Here is a 19,457-nt window from a genome sequence, read left to right as displayed (position 1 = left end):
TTTAAATTACATGTTTTTTTTTTATAATTCGTTTTTGAAACTTAATTTGCAAAAGTATTGTTTGCCATTCGGAAAACACTATTAAGGTCTTCTGCTTACTAATGTTTACTAAACGATGTTAAGCTTGAAGAGTCAACATAAAAATAAAATAGTAGACCGTCGATTATCCGGCGGGTGGATTATCCGTGGACCTACAAAAAGAAATTGTTAAGCTTTTATAACGAATATTAAGCAGATAAATTTAAAAAATAAACTTGTTATCAGAATACTTCGGTCGCTTTTTTTTCCAAAAAGAGTTCAATGAGGTTTAGTTCAACAAAAGTATTTAATAATAATAATAAGCCTTAACATTCAATTAAAAAAAACCTCTTCAACTTTAAATGTAAACGTCACAACTTCGTTTTTATTACAGTAATATATGTGATATTCATATTTGTAATTCGGTTATCCTTAGAAATGAGCTAACCGGTACGAGGCAGGCCGCTAGTCACACGTGTGGAAGTTTATAAAAATTTGGATTAGCATAAGACACATTTTAAGTAAACAATTTTAACCTATTTGCTGTAGTTTAATGCGTCGCCATGTGGCGACTACCAAAATGGCCACCAGTGATGATGAATTTATCCGTTTTACCCGACAACTGTATGGTGGCCGCCACATTATGATGACGTGACGTGCAACAGCCGTTCAATGTTTGACTTTCCTTTCGGGTAGAACATTCCGCTTGTCGCTTACACCTTACACCATCAGCTTCCCAGTTTGAGGTTTTGTCCCTTTCCGCCACCCACAAGGAGCGTACCACGCACGCAGTTTCGCGTGTTGTGCCAAAGTTTGTTGCTCTGAATTTCCGCTATTTTCTCGCAACGACCGCGACAAATGGCTGACCGGCTGGCTGGCTGGCGGAACAGTAATGGCGCACGCATCCATTAAACCTCCATCCTACCCCCCCACCTGGCCCTTGTCATCCTCTCAACACTACTTCCTACACTAGCAAACTCTTTCTGTTACCATCGCTTCAGCGCCGTGCCTCTTACCGCGAGCTTTTCCATGCAGCGAGTGTGCAGAACGCAGCGGGGTAAATATTGCAAAGGGAGTTGTTTTTTCACCGGCCCAAAACGAACCCGAAATTAGCTGCGCGAATGAAAAGTTCAACAAACTAAAGTGCTGCAAGTGAGCACGGTAACGGATGTGGAAGGAAGAACAACAAGAATAATCAGCATACATACACACACTCACATACGTTTGGCCGCTTTGATTGCTGGATTTTTTGTTGTTTTTGTTGATGTTTGTTCGGTTGTGATTGCATGCGTGTATGTGTTTTTCTTCAACCATTTGGTTGGTAATCTTTTTTTTTTGTTTTTCTTTTGCGTTTTTGCGAACATCAGTTTTGGACGAATTAATTTTATTGGCAGTAATCAGCAGGCACCAAGTTCCGCTGGCTTCACGTTCTTGCCCGCAATAAAAACGAAGGAGAAGATGGGGAAAACAATAGACTACCGATGCAACACACCGACCAGGATAGTAGAGGCATTGGTTGAGAAACGGGTGGGGAGCAGGAGGGTGAGTGGTTTTTAAAACCAAAAAGCACATTACGTGTCCGCTTTTGAATTTCTTACCATTTCGATGCCGATTCTGCGGCGCAAGATTCGCTTGCAAAAAAAAAGCCATTCGAGCTGGACATCGCCCATTTGGTATAGTACCCTTGTTTTTGCAGCTATTTAAATCTGGAACCGATTTTGTTTAATCCGTTACGATGGCATCCTGTTTAATTTTGTAAGTTAAAACAATTTGATTGAGCAGTTTTAAACGAAAGACTTCAACGCCTGTTTTTAAGCGACGAACCTGAACATTTGTTTCCCGTTGAAAAATATCTATTCTTTCTATCTATAAATATCTATATCTATTCTGTGGGGGGAAAATACAATACGTTTCATTTTTTCCAATTATTAGATGATTAATAAAGAAAGTAGCCAACGAAAACTATATCAAAATAATTGATTCTATTATCGTCCAAATAACGTTTTCAGGTGTGTAATTTATTTGGAAGTTTTTTATCCCTTCGCTTTTGTTCGAAGTTCATTACGATAGAATCATCAATATTTAGTTTAGAAAGCTTATTACGGAGAGAGCATTTGTTTCATACATGTAACATTTAACTGTTCCTTGGCCTGGCCGATCAGTGCGGTCGGCTTAGCCTAAGGGGAAACGGTGCTGTCCGCGGTGCCCTTTAAAGTGTACCCTTCGGGTTTTCGCCCATTGTATGAGCCCTGTAGCCTACGCTCATCTTTTCGACACCAGCTGGAGGCCCGTTTTTCCGCTTCATTTCGTTCCGCGGTCAAGCGGACTGGCGCACATTCTCTGATGCGCGCTAGCACAGGAAGTCCGCGAGCAGTACTACCAGTGCCAGCTGGCCACTATTTGTATGTGTACGTGTATAGGTTTGTCCCAAACCATGTGACGTGGCGTGAGACGTCAATTTCCTTCGACCGTCCCAGTGCAAAAGAAAAGAAAATAAATGAAGAACGCAACAGCAACACCACACATAACAATCCAATAGTGGAATGGAACGGAACGCACGGAACGGAACCGTTTGTTGTTTGGTGGTGTTGAATGAGAAGGAATTGATGTGAACGAGATATGCAAGGGAAGGGGAAGAGTGGCGCGAGTCATAAGAACCTTATGGAAGTGAGTCAACGAACTCGCTGAGTCGAGCCAGCGTTGCCGAGCTTCGGCCCAATTTGCCCGAAGAAGGCGCGAACCCGCGAGGCCGGAACCACTTCGCTACGCCATACTGATGCGCAGCAGATGTGTAGTTCGAACCCGTCCTTTCGATACGTTTGAGACAACCAAGCACAGACCATTTCCGGGTGTCTTCAGAACGTTTATCACCTTACTGTTGCATTTTCAGCGTGCTCGCATCCTTGTGCACCGGAACCTTTCGATTGTATTTTTTCGTTTCATTTTTACAACAAAATGAAATTAGAAACAAACCCAAAGCCACGATATACAATGGTTTGAAGATGCATTTTTTTAAAATGAGTTTTCAAACATTTTGAACATCTTCAAACAAAAGACTTCAACACGAATATTTACCGATTAAGTCTATTTTTTGTGATCGATTTTTAAATAGACATCCGTTTTTAATTGTAAACATTAATATACCTTATTTGCAAAGATTTTACATAATTATTTTCCCTTGCAAACCCAATTTTCTGATATAAATGATGGTGCGAAATAGCGCTCAAAATAAGCGACGAACCCTCGGCGATAGAGATTTTGTTCAAAAACCTTTACCGTAGGTACGGTATGAAGTGAAACTGTAAACCTTTCCCTTTTCCTTTGACGTTTATGTAGCGTTTGTTAAAAGTTTTATAACAAAAAGTTTAAACATCACATCACCAGACGACGAACCTGTACACCAATTGAATCTATCATAAAAAAACATGCACCAATCGCTACGGCACATTTATGACATGCTCAGAACAACATATGCTAAACTTTTTTGCCAACCGCACCGAATGGTAAAAAACGGTCTCTGTGCCAGAGAAAAAAGAAACAGGAAAATGTTAACCCTGCCCTTGGTAACCCTTGCACTCCTCTGGCGGGCAATCAACTCACCTAGCCTGACACTGATCATGAGATACGGTTCAGCTTTATTTCTCTCTATTGCACCACGTGAACGTGTGTAATATTTTATTATAATTGCCATAGAAAAATCCTTTTTCAGCCGCACTTTAACCTTTTTTTACGATCGGTGCAATAAGCAACAGGGTGTACCAAGTGAACAGTATTTGCAAATTTCTGCACTACCTTCTGCGCTGTTCTACCCTCACGCTGGGTGTATCGTAAAAAGGGTAAAAACAGTTTAAAGGGCTATTCGGTTTCAACTAGGACTGTTGAGTATTTTTATTTTTTGCACCACTAACGACCTACCGCGTCGGGAAGGTGGTTGCTGTTTGTTGTCCTTCTGCAAGGATCACGTTACGGTAATGGTGGGCATAGATGCTTCAAGCGACAGTGCTCTTCGCTCTAGGCTGTGTCCATTCAGCAGCTGACTAGCGCGTTGGGGACAGCATGGTTTCGCTCAAGGTTTTTATTCCCTTTTTCTTCTTTTTTATCCTCGTTGCTTCGGTTCTTGATTTGCACCCCGGGAACAGTAGTAGCAGAATGGCAGAAAGCAAGTACGCAGAAAAAGTAAAAACGAAGCAACATCCACAGGTAAAACCAACAGCACAAGAATCATCCACACCGTGGCAATCACAGTTGGGCGCGCACTGTTAAAGAAGGAAAGCCTATTTTCCTTCAGCACAAATCGATAATGATAATCTAAGCAATGGAATGATTTGTACGGTGGGTAAGCAACGAAAAAACGGGAGGAATCCCGTGGCAATGGTAGAAAGAGGTACAGACTGGAGCGGTCAATGATTTCCGCGAACGCGATGGAAGGAACGATGTAGAAGTCATAGCTTTCCATAGTTCGTCATTTCCATCTGGCAAAAGAAACCACCCAAAACCTAAAGCAACGAAACGCCGATCGCGAAATGGGTGTGTGGGAAGGGTAATGGTACGTACAGGAGGATCGTTTTTCACGGCTCAGGTGCTTCCACGGTACAGTAAATTATTTTATTACGACTGGTGTTTTCTTTCCTCTCTCTCTCTCACACACACGGTCGCTCTTTCCCGTGCCGTGTTCGGTGGGCGCGAAGAAAAACGGACGCGCCAGAGAAGGCAAGATAATGATCTCGAACCAAAGCAAAGAACGCTATTAGAACGCGGGAAGTAAAGCAGAGACCACGGGTACGGCGTCTAGGAATGGGCGGAATCGGTAAGCGGAAGCGCACGGTTCTGATGTTTTAGTGAGTTGAGTTTTGCGCTCAATTGTTCTTTTGCTGCTTCACCACCGTCAGCAAGGAACGCGCATCAAGATTAGGAGCGCGTGAAGAAAAACGATGTGGAGAAAAAGTAAAAAAAAAAATAGTTGGTTATTGTAGGGGATCTGTGTGAGCGAGGGCGAAAGGGTGAGAGAGGGTTAAGGATGGAAAACGAAGGGAAATGAAGCAAAAATTCTGGCGAACCATGGTTGCTAACGGTGGTGGCGGCCATCCCAATAACAGATCTGCATGAAATTAACTAAGCAGTCGGTGCTAACAGTTGCTTGTTGATGAGTTTTCCCGTCTGTCTGTTTGATAGAAGAAGAAAAAAAACTATTGGAATGATCATCGAATGCGTAGATTCGTTCGTTGCAATTTGCTATTTTAGGCTAGTATATGCTGCTATAGGAATACTGTTGAAGTCATATTAATTGTTCACTTCTTACATTGGATTGCTGTTTATGCAGGTGGAACTATTTTTTTAATCATTACTCTGTCCTAAAATCAACTCTAAGGAATGATCCAAACTTTCCGGTGCCTTTACGATCTGACTCGCCTAAGCTCCGATATGCGGACAACAACGGGTAAGATAAAGATTTGTTTGCTTTGTACGGTTTTATTTTACTATATCTCTTTATCATCTGCCGTAATCTGTGTTTTACCTTATATGCTTGAAATTACCTATTGAACTGACATTTTCGGGCAGTACGGATAAACCGGTTAAAACGCACCCGGATAAGCGGAGTACTATTGTAGTTGTAATTTTAGTAATTGCATACATGCAGGGGTAGCGACTATTCGAGTGACTTAAGTGTCATGTATTATTTGATTAAAAAGATATATTATTACAGGTGTATTATTTTTTTAACACACTTTGTATTTATGCGTGTTTGCTTACGCTTCCCTACGGTACCATCTGATACGCAAGTGAATTTATATTGTTTCTTGAATTTTCCAAACAAACATCCACACCTACATATCAGCGTGGAAAGAAAATGGAATTGCTCCCCTTTTTCCACTCGCTTCGTAGTAAACAACGCGGGTAAAAACACTCTCATCCATCCACGCTACGCTACAGCAGGAAAAGGGCAACGGCAAGTCAACACTTAATTAGGACCGTAATTAAACCAACTCCAAATGGCGACTCTCCTTCAGGTTGGGACCGGCTTTGCCAAACCGAGCAATCTGTGCAAAAAAAAAACACATAAAAAACACAACCCTACTCTCCCCCCCCAAACCGCCCCACTAACGGCGCTTCTGCCGCGTTGGTGGGTTAGAACGCGACTCTTCACGCTCCGCATGGCAGGGCCCGCCATCATATTCATCATCCGCACCAAACATCGTGGGTAATGAACTGCGCGGCACACAACCACACCAGAGCCAGACGAGCGCGAGACCAACCGGATCCGGTAGCCTCTCCGTTCCGTTGGGTGGGTAGCGTGGACAGGGAGCGAAACATGGCGGCCCAGTGGAGGTGATGGGTTGCGCAATAGTGCACCGGGGAAGAACCAGCTCCCAGGAAGCCCCGGCAAAAAGGAAAGGTAACGGGATTTAATTGTTCCACAGCGCAGCCAAGAACCCGCGGACGCGCAACCATTCCAGAACGCCCAGAAGCGCACACCGCTGGTGCTTCTAGATGCTTCTTGCTGACGAGCTTTAGCAATCTCGTAAGCGGTTGGTCTTTCACCTGGAACATCTTGGTAGCTAGAAGTGGTTATTATACAAAAAAAACAACAGCAAGACACACACACACAATAACGAATTTATATTGGGCGCCGGGGCGCTCCGAAACTTGGTAGAATCAGTGCATCGTGAAGTAAAAGAATGCTTCAAATCACGCTACCATGCTTTCGTGTGCGTTCTCCCACGCAAAGCAAAACACACATTGACAAGGGTACATAGGATGTCAGCCATCGGCCAGAAGGCACTGTAAAGCGAAAAAGGGAAAGGATAATGCGTGAGGATACTGTACAGCAACTTAGTCTACACAGCAAAAATGCAAACTTACGATGATACAGGCGCAGGATTCGAAGGATTCGAGAAGTCCCTTTTTTGTGTGTCCCCGGGATCGTTTCGCTACTACCGGTAGGTACGGTCCTACCCAAACCGAACCATCAGCAGACAAAGACGTCCTTTTTTTTTGTTGATCCCTTTTTTCTTCCTCGATCTCGGTGTGGAACACGAGGACGCTCAGGATGTAGCCACCGAAAAATCGAACGTACCTGTTTTGGTTAGGAGTACGCGAACAGCAACCACGACCACACCTGTTCCAAGTTCCCACGCCCAAGAGCGGAACGCTCTAGCAGTGGATTCCGTGTGAGACGTGCAAGCATAGACGACGAAAGCTGGCAGCCGATGGCAAAAGTGTCCTGACCGCAAAAAAGAAAAAAAATACATCACACATACAGAGATCCAAGATCAGAAGGTACGATTGATCCAATAACAAACAATAAAAAACCAACTTAAGGTAGGCAGATTTAAGATGTTGGGTGAAAAAGTGCTTAGAGAATATTTTTTGCGGGTTCGCTTTTTTCTACTTCTTTCACTTGTTGGGAGTTGGTTGTTGGGATCTCGGCAGGATTGGTTTGATTGAAACTACTGAAGGACTTTCAAGGATCAAGTTGCGCACTTATTTACCTGCTATCGTTCATTGGATTTGATAACTCTCAAAGCTCTAGTGACTAGATGTGTCTCGATGTATCAGTTCGGATTTGAACTTTTCCCGGTGCTTACTATCCGTGAAGTTATTTTCTTGAAGTTTGGTGGGCTATAATTCTAGACATTGATGTACGCACCATACGGTCAAGAAGCAGTGAACTTAAGCGCACAATTAAAGACTCCCGAAACACGGACAGACACACACACAGCGAGAAGTACCGTTTTCGGTTCGGAATCGATAAGTGTACTGTGTGCTACACGGGCCTGTACGGGCTTGGGAATTGTTAGTTTGCGATGGTCAGCTACCGCACCACATACAGCCATCATCATCAAGTGCTCTGTTGTTAGTTTTGCTTCTGACCACGGTACGGAACCCGAACACATGTCCAGCGGGAAAATGAAGATTACCGTGTTATGCTTCGAAGACGAAGTAGCGAGAAAGCGCACTTCGTGTATGGCCGAAGGTCACCATACGTGTATTGTTGCGGCATCCAGTGCTCTAATGGTGTTGCCAAAAAGAAATGAAAGAAAGAAAAAAAATACACAACTTAAAATAATAATGAACCGAATGATCCTGAACCTTTGGGGAATAGCGAAATCCACAATAGCAAAATGAAAGAAGAAAACAACAAATACTCCCAAAAATGGTGAAGATCTGCTGGAGCTTCTGGAGCTATTTGTTGCTCCTATTTCGTTGTTCGCTGTTGTTCTGTGATCCTTATTTCGGGTTGTTGTTTTTTTTGCGATCGACGGTCGAATTTCCCGTTTTTTAGTTTTGTTTTTTCATTTCCTTTCCTCTTCTTGGTTCCTTTCTGGGAGGCTATAGAACCCCCCCCTTTCCCCCTACGCCCCAGACAAAAAAAAACACCGACCGAGAACAAAGGAAAAGGGTTTTGTTTTCGTTGCGCTTCCTTCACGTTGTTCGCAACCTGAACAACAACAGAAAAAAAGATGCCGCAAAAGAGCTTCTCGACGCGAACAGCCCGATAGAGGGAACAATTTTACAAGGTAGAAAGAAATAAGAGAGGCGAAGAAAGAACAGAAAAAACCTAGTACAACCTAAAATTTAACAACAAAAAAATCAATATGAAACATAACACACACGGAAAAAAAGTCTTAAACATACACACTCGTGTGAGTGTAGCGAGCAGAACGGTGAAAGAATAGGTGTGCAGAAGGAGAATTATAGAAGATGTAGAAAGATCCACACAAAACAACAACAAAAAAACGAACATCCTAACAAAAAAAAACATCTGCTCAAGCATGGGGCATGATGATGATCATAACATAATATCATCTCTCGAAAATCGCTACTCTTACACACCTTCCCGTTCCTTCTCGTGGCTCCCTTCCTGCCTAACATCATCATAATTTAACAATTTTGAACAACAATAATCCTTCCATCCTTTACAAGCGGGCGAAAAGATGGCGATTAGAGATGGGGGCCCCTGGCAAGATGGTATTACCTATCGTATCGCCCCATTAGGCGCCCGGGCGATCATTTCCCGATCGCAAACGGTGTAGCGAAGATAGGCGGGTAGCCGTGGGGAGTCGGTTGAATGAAGGCGCCCAAAATAAAGAGTGCGAGAAGAAAAAAAAAAGTAACAACCAACATTTGAAAAGGTTGGGGATAGTGAATCGGGCAAACGTAGCAACAAGTAGAAAAGTACACAAGTACCGTAAGTATTTTTCATTACTCGAATTATCATCGCCGCTGCTGGCGTTTCGGGTTTATAATGGTGGGTTGAGCGGTGCAGAGTGAAGAATTTCCAGTGCAGTGGAACCAGAAGTGTCGAGGATGGTGTTGAGGAAGGCGAAGGATTGTGAGGTTTGACTAATGATGGATGAAGAGTAGTGATGCGAGAGCGAAAGAGCCAGCAAGAGCGAGAATGATAGAAAGAACAGAAAGAATAGAAAGAGCAATGCGGCGAAAAGGGGTAACATATGGCCGATAGCCAAATGTTGTGCCGTCGATTATCGAAGACGCAAACTGCTAGAAAGATGCTGCCGGTTGTGCTGTGGTTGGAAAACGTGTATACTTTTTTTGACGCTTCCCTGCTTCCCTCTCTGCCTGGAGCTGTAGGCAGCGACGCACATCGTCCACGCAAAAGAAAAGAGAATTCTTAAAGGCTATACGTCTGTGTATGTAGCTGGTAAGATACAAGACCAGCCTGCTGGCAAACTGGTATCCGACTGGGTTGCCCTGTTAGTGTCAGTAAACCAACGACCTCTACTAATCTTTCAAAGCTTCATAAACTTATTTATTGCGGCACGATAGAAGTAGCAATTGTGTGCGGTGATTATAAATGTGTTTTGCATGGTGATAAAGCATGATAGAAAGCACAATAATGGTACTGTTCAACTGGCGAGTGCTCTTACGACGTGTTTGACATTGCTTTTTTTTTAGTAATTTCTGTCAAATATAAGAATGTTCCGGTAAAGTAAAGATAAATCAACAACAAAACAACTCATCCATCCTGAATGACATTTAGTATCAATAACACCAAGCGACACAAGTCATTCTTCCTCGAATCAGCTCGCGATGGAAGACAAATAGCCCCGTCAGGCAAGAGTGTGGCAGACAGTCTCAGTTCTCTGAATTCCGAAGGCCACCGTCTGCAGGGACTCTCCGCACACCAATTATCTCGTGTGCGTGCTGTCGTGCAAGAAGATGGAGAGATCCTTCCGAAGGGAGTTCCCCCGGACGATTCGAAGCTGTTACCCGCTATCACCGGACCGGGTAATGGGATGGTACGTTGCGTCGTTATCTAATCACCGTCCGGTACGCAAACGCAAACGAAATATTGCCCATAATTCCAGGCCGTGTCCATCATCTACCAGGGCGCCCAGGACGGGAAGCAGAAGGCATCCCTAATAGCTCTCATTCAACATACGTCTCTCCACTAAGTCTCCCCCCTCGATATCCTTCCCATGCCTCTACCTATCTGTACCCTGTGGGCTTTTCTTGCACAGCAGCCCAGTGCTCGAAATTCGAACGAACCAACGCTGTACGTCCGAGCTAATTATGATAATGAAGCAAGCTCTTTCGACCGCCGGCCTACTAGTCCCGTCGGCCAGTTGCCGTCGGGTCCTTGAACTTCGGTAAGCGGTGGGCACTGGTGTCGGGGTAGCGAATTGCCAAAGTCTGGGATCCAACACCAACACTAACGAACTGCAGCTGAGCTTGTGCTTAGCTGCACGGAACGGTAAAGCACTTGACATACGGTTGTTAGGATCAGAATTTGCCCCAGACTGGACCATAGCGTGCTGGTGAGATCTTTGAAGATATTAGGATGGTATCCAAGAAGTTTCAACAGAAAAAAAACCTGAAACATAGACACACAATATGATGTTCGATCAATTTTCTAAACATCATCATTACCAAAGCGAATGAACTGCAGCGGTGAAGATGATCTGGCAAGCCGAAGGGAACACACAAAACGGGAGATAATGAAAAACTTGTTTCCAACAACATGAAAAGCCCCCCAAAGCTTCTAAAGAAATCCATACTGTGGAGGGAATTGGAAGGCAGTATGGGGGGAACTGTGGCAATAAGGTGCCAGATAGTCCGTGCTGAACTCAGGTCGTCATTTCGATGCTGTTTCCCTCGCTTCTAATCGATCTTACATCGTTACAGAGCCAGCGCATCACTGTACGTCTCTGTATGTATGAGGTAATTTTCATCGAAATCGAAATGTACCGTTGTCGGGCTGCTTCCCGTTTTTTCTGTTGTTGTTGTTCGTATGCGTATTTCGCCATCTTGGAACTGGTGCCGCCAGCGGTCACTGAGCGATGGTAAACCGAAAAAACTAACCGACCGGTTCCCCAAAAACCGGTCCATTCGGTGTACGCGAACATCCGCACCGATGAGAATGCAACGGAAGGGAATCCAGGAGGAATGAAAGGAGCGAAGAAATGGGAAGAGAGATGAGTTGTGTGAGCTTGGCCACAATTTAGCCATGTTATTTATGCACCTTAATTAACTCGGATCTTTTCTACCGGGGGGCTCTAATCGACATCGGAACCTCCTATTGCTGCTACTACCAATACCATACTCCTCCACATGAGTGACGTGGTTGAATAGACGAACGAAGTGAGGTGAGTGAGGAAGATAACACAACTAGCCACAGTATGGTGGCCAGCAAGAGGAAGGATTCGGCGAACCAGAACTAATTGTTCCCCAGGGCCGCTAAATCTCGGTCTCGGTCACTTTCTCAAGGTTCGCCACGGTACGCCGGATGGGCGAATGACCCATTGCGGCGATACACCAACGCTGTTGTCCACGGTGTTAAAAGTCGGTTGCGCACGATGTTCTGGAGCGATCATTTCCGGGATGTCAACGGCTATTGGCGAGCGAAGTACTTGGATCCGATGTTCTCGTCTTGAGGATGCACGCAAAGAAAGCCATCTCCACACTTTTCGGAGCGGTCAATCTGGATCATTCCCAATATCGCTCTTTCCCGTTTTTTTTTCTCATTACTCCCACTCTAGTTCGCAAGCCATTCCTCGGTCTGTTCGCACTTGCGCCATTTCTTGGAGCCTGTTTTACGATCAATAAATTATATCCAAACGACCGAAGCGACATCAGGAACTCGTTTGACAAGGGCCGATGGGTGTCGTCTCTTACCCTCAGTGCACCCGATGCCCCGGATGACAGCACTTAACCCAAACGAGCCCACCACAAGCCAGCACGCCACACACACACACACACACTTTAGTGGGGTTAAGATTTACATCCCACCAACGGTGTTGGTTGGTATTGCTTTGGCTGTCTTGTTCCCTTCTCCACTTTCACACACCTCTGTGCCAGAGTGGGAAATGAATTCTCGCTAGCGAACGGGACTGCCATCCGAAACCGGAACTGCAAGGCAGAACTTTATCTGCTGATCGGATTTCATTTCCCAGGACTAGGAGAAGATGTACCGACCGTTTTATGTATTTTTTCTCTCTCTCTCTTCTATCTATTCTATCGCCCACCCGTCCCAATGCGGAAATGCGAATATGAGGCGCAAATATTAACACACCTAAAACAAGAAGAAGAGCAAGAGGATAAAGAAATCACAGGAACTGGAGGATGGTCTGTATTCTTCTCACACTCACGTTAAACGCATATGTGAGGTTAAAACAAGTTAATAATCCATCTCAATGTAGCAGCAAAAGCGCAGGTAAGCACAAGTAAACATTGATCTTTTTTTTTGGTTTTGTTTTGCTCAATGCCTCTGTCCTTGAGGATGGGAAATGAAAGATTTCCCATCCATAGGTTTTTGGGATACGGAAAATACCCACACCATTCACATTACCCGCATCAAAATGTCGATCGAATGCATTCCACTCCGACCAATCCTACGGTAGCTGCGTTGTGTGAGAACATTAACTCATCCTACCACCTACACCAATGTACTCCAGCGTGTCCTTTTTTTCGTCACGATCCTTCTCTCCAAAATAGACGATCGCGAACAGAGCTGATCGGAACGCATTATTCCTTGCGCCTTGCACAAACAAACGGACGAAGCATAAAAGCGGAACGGAAGCGAAAAACCGTATCGTTTTGCCTATTTTTTTATTGTTATTTTACGGTTTATGTGAGGGTGAGAGCGAAAAATAGCGTTAAAGAATGAATTAAATAAGAGAAGGAACGGACTACATACATCCTGAAGAATTAATAATTGCCTACTTTCGGGCGTTTAGTTGATCCTCAAACGTTTCTTCTCATGTTAGTCGTTAGTGTTAGAGCTCTTTTTATTTTGCTCAAATTCATTTTCTTCAAATTAGTTGCTCATTGTTTTAGCGTGCTGCTTGGAAGACAGTAACTAAAAATAAAAGAAAAATAACAACGAAACCGGTTTTTGTTTTCATTTCTGCGGCAGGTGCAAACGTGAAAACCAGCCCAACCTTTGTTTGCTTTCCTGTGCGCGAACCGTATCCTTTTTTTTGCATCTTTTTTTTGATAGACACAAACACACATGTGGACAAGGATCCAGTTCACGTTGAAAGAAATAACGTCCTCACAACACTTAACTTGCTGTGTTTAAATGGCAAATAAGGGCGAAATGATGGAAGCGCACGGTAGTGCTGGACAAACGGAAACGAACATCCCGGATCCTTTGTTGTTATCCTTTTTATGTCTTTTTATTCGCTTGCTTCTTCTTGAGGCACCGTTTTGGGTGCAAGGAATGCGATGGCACACCATTTAGGAAACCATCGGAACTGTAGTTATTTCCCACCCGTGACATTTCCAGAACAGGATCCCCTTCGGAAAAAAAGAAAAAAAAGGACAAAAAAGGATTCGTGGGCAGAAGAGTTATCGGTGGCTGATCGACTCTACGCTACAAATTATAGTGTTGCACCCCAGATACCTGGTACCCGTCGCCCAGCTGTGATCCGTGTGCCGCGCCTTTTTTATTAGACTGTTTCAATAAATTAGAAGAAAAATGGGAACAATGATAAAATTAATGAATGATGGCCAGATTTCAATACACCCGACACGCATTGCGCATGGGAAAACGGGTTCGAATGAGTATCGATTCTAGCTACGCATTCCCACATGACACGCATCGCAATACAGCCCACCGGTACGTTCTACGCAGGCTAATACACGGGCACAAATCAAGACGGCATCCCATTAGAACCGTACAGTTACAGCACGGGTGCTTATTTTTACGACCATGTTGCCGATCTGTGCCGTCGTTCGGTGCTTTTACGGTGCCGTTCCACCCGGGACCCCCAGGTGGCGGCGAAAGCAAACGCAAGTACAAGCGGCGCCAATGTAAAATGGGTTTCGCCTCGATCCGCAGTGACACATCGCGTACGGTCGCCAGAGTATGCAAGGAATATGGTGTTCCGATTAAATAAAAATCAATCAAACGCTCGTAAACGAATAACCATAAAACTGGACAAATTGCAGCACCTTTACGCACCAGGCTCAACCCATTTCGACGGCTAACTCTAATATGATGCTGATTTTTTTTTCGTTATTAATTAAAACCAAACAATAATGCCTTCAAATCAGGGACACTATAACTAGCGGTGGATGATTGGCTTCTTTTCTTAGTTGTTGTAAATTCTCGTTGAGTGCTTTTAATTATGATTAAATCTAGCTCATTCCGGACATCTTCCTTCCGATGGGTGGTTGGTTGAGGGCCGGTTCTAACGGGGGTTTTATCCATCCCAAACTACGTCCAGAAAACCGGGTCTCACCAACGAAGCTCCGGGTTGTGCGATATACCGGTCTCCGGAGGGCCATTGACAGCGTCACATTAATTTACCCTCAATAGCAGCTCGTTAAGTCCTTGCCGAAACGGAGAGCTATACGGGACAGGATAAAGCGTTAATAGCGCGGTAAACGAGTGTTAAAAGATAGCTTCCATGTGGCAGAAGTACCAGCTGGCAGAGATCCAAACGTAAGCAACTTAAGTACATCTAGTACATAGTCTGTTAAGGTATATCTTCAAGTTCATGGAGTAAGATGTGCGAAAACACTCTTGGGAGACTAACATGAATCAGTCATATAGTAGGCTCAGTAAATATGCCAATCAATAACACGCCTGGCCTGAGACTATTCAAGGTCCTCGAAACCAACACATTAACCAGATGCTTAGTCTCAGCAAACGGGTAACGAATGACCTAGTTTAGATTCAAGAACAACTGTGTAGAGTTCTTCATACTTAATTCTTTACCACACAGTATTGGATACTTCAAGACACAGGTATTCCGAGCTTTTAATTCCACTTCCCATCAGTCTAAGCTAATTCTTTATCCTCCAAGTCCCCAGTTTACTTTCCGCTCTCGAATAGTCGGTTTTCTGTTAATATCCAGTCCTTAGCCTTTACCTTATACATTCGAATAGTCTACCAACTGTAGATAGTATGTTCTGACAGCATTTATGTTATGCCTCTTCAAGGATTTTTCCTGATAGACATCTATACTGATGTGTTGCTTCTATCTCACGAATTTAGTAGATCTAATTTATCTCATTTTACCGGGGGCGGCCCGGTGGTGCATGTGATAAACGGCGCCAGTCCACACGGCCGGACCGGGTTCAAATCCCATCCGGACCGTCCCCCCGTAGCAAGGACTGACTATCCGGCTACGTGGTAAAAATAAGTCTAGTAAGCCAGAAATGGCCGGCGTGACCTGTAAGGTCGTTAAGCCAAGAAGAAGAAGAAGAATTTATCTCATTCTCCTTCTTTTAATCTAGTAATAGTTAGACATATTGTGTTAATATCCGCCTAGTCATAAAATCGTTTTGTTTGTTATGAATAGTTAAATTCGTTCTTCGTTAAGTTCTATTCCATTTCAATCTAGTCAGTAGCTTTTCGTATAATTTCATTCCTTTTTACTATACATATCCTGCCAGGTTTTTTATTTACTTTGGCAAACTTTTACCTCTGCGTATAAAAAACGTCTTAGAGCTGCCGTCAACATTGCGTGATAACGGTGATGGATCTGTACAGTGTAACTTTCGCGCTATTCTGCCAGCAGGTGCAATTCAACCAGCAACTGGAAAGCTGTGGCAGGACCACAAATGATGGAATGCATCATGATGGAGACCGTGTAGAATTTGCAAAGTTTTGTTGCATGTTGCACTTTGTCAAGGATACTTGGCGCATCTGCTGTTGCGGAATGTTGCAAAAAAGAGATAGCGAAAAAGCGAAAGAAAGAGAGAGAGAGAGAGAGAAAAAGAGAGAGAGTAGAATAATGAGCAGACACAAAAAGAGTGGAGACGCCTTTTTTCTACTCTGTGCACATATGCTGACGTTGCGTCCTAAGCGACAATCTCATATTTACGCAGCTAGCTAGTAAGCGGAAGTGTTCGTATAGCGCTGCAGGAAATAGAATGCTTTTAGTTAACGTAAGGGTCTTTTAATCGATTCCAGTTGCGTATGTGCTGCGCATCCAAACGTCACACTAATACCGGTGCCGGCGTACCGGCATAACCAGCGGTGAGCAACGAGCCTCCAAGCGCACACAGTCCGTGTTGGCCATCGTTCGCCTTGCCGTTTGTCTGGCTCTGGACGAAGGTTAGGCTGTGTAAGTGCGCGTGACACTGAAATCTGCACACCCGCGCGGCTCGCACTCAACGATCTCGGGTGGTATAAGCGAATAGCCTAACAAAAAAAAACCCCCTACACGGTTACCCCCAATGTCAACCGGTGGCATCGTGTCGCTATTGCAGAAACATAAAACCTGTTCCGTCTGCTACGGTTGCACCTACATACATATACATGCACATACGTACGTCCAGCTAGGCGAGGCACAACGCACGCAACAGCAAACACATCGACACGAGCGATCCCGCTCGTATACGGGCCACTTAGCCTTAGCCTTCAAACCGAAAAGGCCACCAACGTACGTACACACATGCAAACGGCTCGCTGCACAACGGGAAAGGAGCTCGATCGTGTAACGCGTAAACTGCACACGTTGGAGTCCGGGCGGGCTGTGTGTGTGGTGGGGGTGGTGGGGAGATACCGGCGCGGGTATTAAGGAGAGAGAAGAATCAACAAAACGGTTCGGTCATACGAGAGTGGACATTGAAATGGACATCACCGTGCGGGCGCGCGCGCGCGCCCGAGCTCGAAGAACGATGACGCGCGGGACCGAGTTAGCGAGAGTGAGAAAGAGCGAACGAGTGAAAACGTCAGCGTTTGCGTGGATGGCGTTTTGTGTCCGCACCTGTACACGCGTACGTTTCTTTGCAAGTTTTTCTCTCTCACTTGCCCTTTGCCGAAGGAAACCTTCAGCACAGTGCCTTTGCCAAAGCTGACCGATCGGAGTGCCTAACCCCCCACGTCTGTATGGTCGCTCGGGGGACAGTTTTGCCCTACGATAGAACGGCACACCGTGGCCTTCCGTACGGATTGTGGGCCCGTATGCATCGCCCAATTGGGCACAAATCTCGATCTACCCCGGCAGAACGTTTTTCAATGGAAACATTACACACATTACCGACACTTTTGGCATTGAGCGATTCTGAGCGGCAGGTAAAATGCAGAACGTTTACATCCTCCAGCTGAAGGAACGTGAATGAGTGTCGTTCATCTATTTTAATTAGGGTTCGTCTGCCTACCAAACACGCCGAACTAAACAACAACAAAAAAACACAGGTACACGCACACAAACACAGTAATGCATTTTTGTACCCCTTTTATAGGGGTTTGTTGTTGTTGTTGTTGTTGCTGCTGCTGCTGCTGTTGTGTGTATGCGTGCGGTTAGAGCAGCAGCAGGCAGCGCAAGAATGCATTAGTTATGCTGAATGGATAGGGCTGTTTATGATGCGCGAACTGCTCACATTAAAAAAAAAAAGGGTGGGAAGAAAGGGCTGTCACCGAAATGCGGCAGGGGTAGCGGACGTTACTGTGCTTTGTTGCATTTATGGTACGATTTTTGCTGAATTGGAAGTTTCAAACCTTTTTAGAGATACGTTTCCGCGTGTTGCTGTTTTACACAACCGGCTTAAAGGGAACGGGGGGAGGTCACAACAAACAACAAAAAGAAGCAGAAGAATGTTCTAAAATTTCATACCTTCAATTTTCAATTTGTCCTGGGTACGCCAACGTTTGGGGACGTGGGAATGTGTTAGAGACGGAATGAAATGGCCCAAAAGCAAATGAATTCACTTTTTAGCATTATTTTTCTTCCATAATTGGGTAACAAAACACGATGGAAGTAAAGAATGGATGATTTTTAAGTGTCGAACTTTTTCAATCACCATTGCAAGCTGTGAAACGTAAGTGTGATATTTAAATTAACGGAAACTTGCTGTTCTTTAATTAGCAAATTGGACTTTTCAAAACTGTTTGCCAATTGTTAAGCAACTTGCATTGTTAATGTTCAACACTGCGGTGCCAAACGTGCCATTTTGCGGGAATGAATTTCTTCCACGGTTCTAGTGTTAAATGCCTTTATATTTCTTGGAAATCTGTCGTGGACGGTACGGTTCATTGGCTGTAGTAGGAAGTATTTCTAGTTTCATAATTGTTTGATTTGCTATAGTCCCAGCGGTGTTAAGAAAGAAAGGGGAGCAAATGTCATTTGTCACACGTACACACATACACACACACATACGGTTAGTTTGGTTGGGGAGACCGTGTGGAGGACCGTTTTTTTTTCCTCACCGGTTTTTGGGGAACAGGAAATACGGCATGGTTCTGGTTGAGACATAAGCGTTATTCAACATAATGCCGTTTAGCGTGTGTGTTTCTACCCGATGTTGATCGAGAATCGCTTTTGTACAGGGAAGAAGCGCAGGTTTTTGAGAAATAGAAAGAAAGAAAAAAAAAAGCTAATGCACACGTACACACGCGCACACATACCTTTAAATGTATGGACATCCCGCGAATGGACACCGCGGCGATGCTTAGGCCACTCATGCGTAGCTGCCTTGTATACGCGCATCTTACGTTAGCGCGTAAAAACGAGAGGTAGTGAGCGATTGCGATTAACCCGAGAGCGAGAATGTGACCCGTTCTAGGAGGGGGCGTGAGTGAGACACCTGAACCATCGGTCCACCGTGCCTGTGCACAGTGTACAGGAATGTACCGTGCAGGAGCGAGCGAGCGGGAGCGAGAAAGAGAGAGAGAGAGAAGGCGCGAAACAGAAGGAGAGCAAATATGAGCAAAACCTGTAGAGAAGCCATCAAGCTCACCTGGCTTAACGCACGAAACAGCACGATCTAGCTGCGGTACGTGTCAGAGCGAGCAAGCGCGCCGCGCATACTGTCGGTGCTCGTCCCGCACAGCATCGGTACGGTTTGCCGCTTGGCGAGTGTAGCGTTCGGTCGGTGTGCTTCAGTTGGAGGTAGAACGTTGTAAAGAATTAACGCATCATTCATCTCTCCGTAACCGTGGGAGCAGTGCGTGGCGGACAAGGAACGCCAAGCCCCAAAGTGTGTGATTTCCGCTTTTCCCTAACTGGCTTCGGTGGAGG

General features: G+C 44.7%; 1 protein-coding gene across 5 annotated transcripts in view; it reads left to right on the top strand.

Annotated features, from left to right (window-relative positions):
* The first annotated feature begins 18,371 nt into the window (after window positions 1–18,371).
* The window catches only part of LOC125762521 (transcriptional regulator ovo-like), a 33,423-nt gene continuing 32,337 nt past the window's right edge, over window positions 18,372–19,457 (top strand). For 3 of the 5 annotated variants that reach the window (XM_049425192.1, XM_049424738.1, XM_049425009.1), the window contains exon 1: window positions 18,372–19,456. The gene's annotated coding sequence lies outside the window, so the exon portion shown is untranslated. The remainder of the gene's footprint in view (window position 19,457) is intronic. The other 2 variants (XM_049425095.1, XM_049424833.1) reach the window with 1 other exon arrangement.

Source organism: Anopheles funestus, chromosome X, assembly GCF_943734845.2.
Source record: "Anopheles funestus chromosome X, idAnoFuneDA-416_04, whole genome shotgun sequence".
NCBI lineage: Eukaryota > Metazoa > Arthropoda > Insecta > Diptera > Culicidae > Anopheles > Anopheles funestus.
The sequence above is the reverse complement of the archived record's forward strand: the minus strand, read 5'-3'. Positions and strand labels throughout refer to the sequence as shown.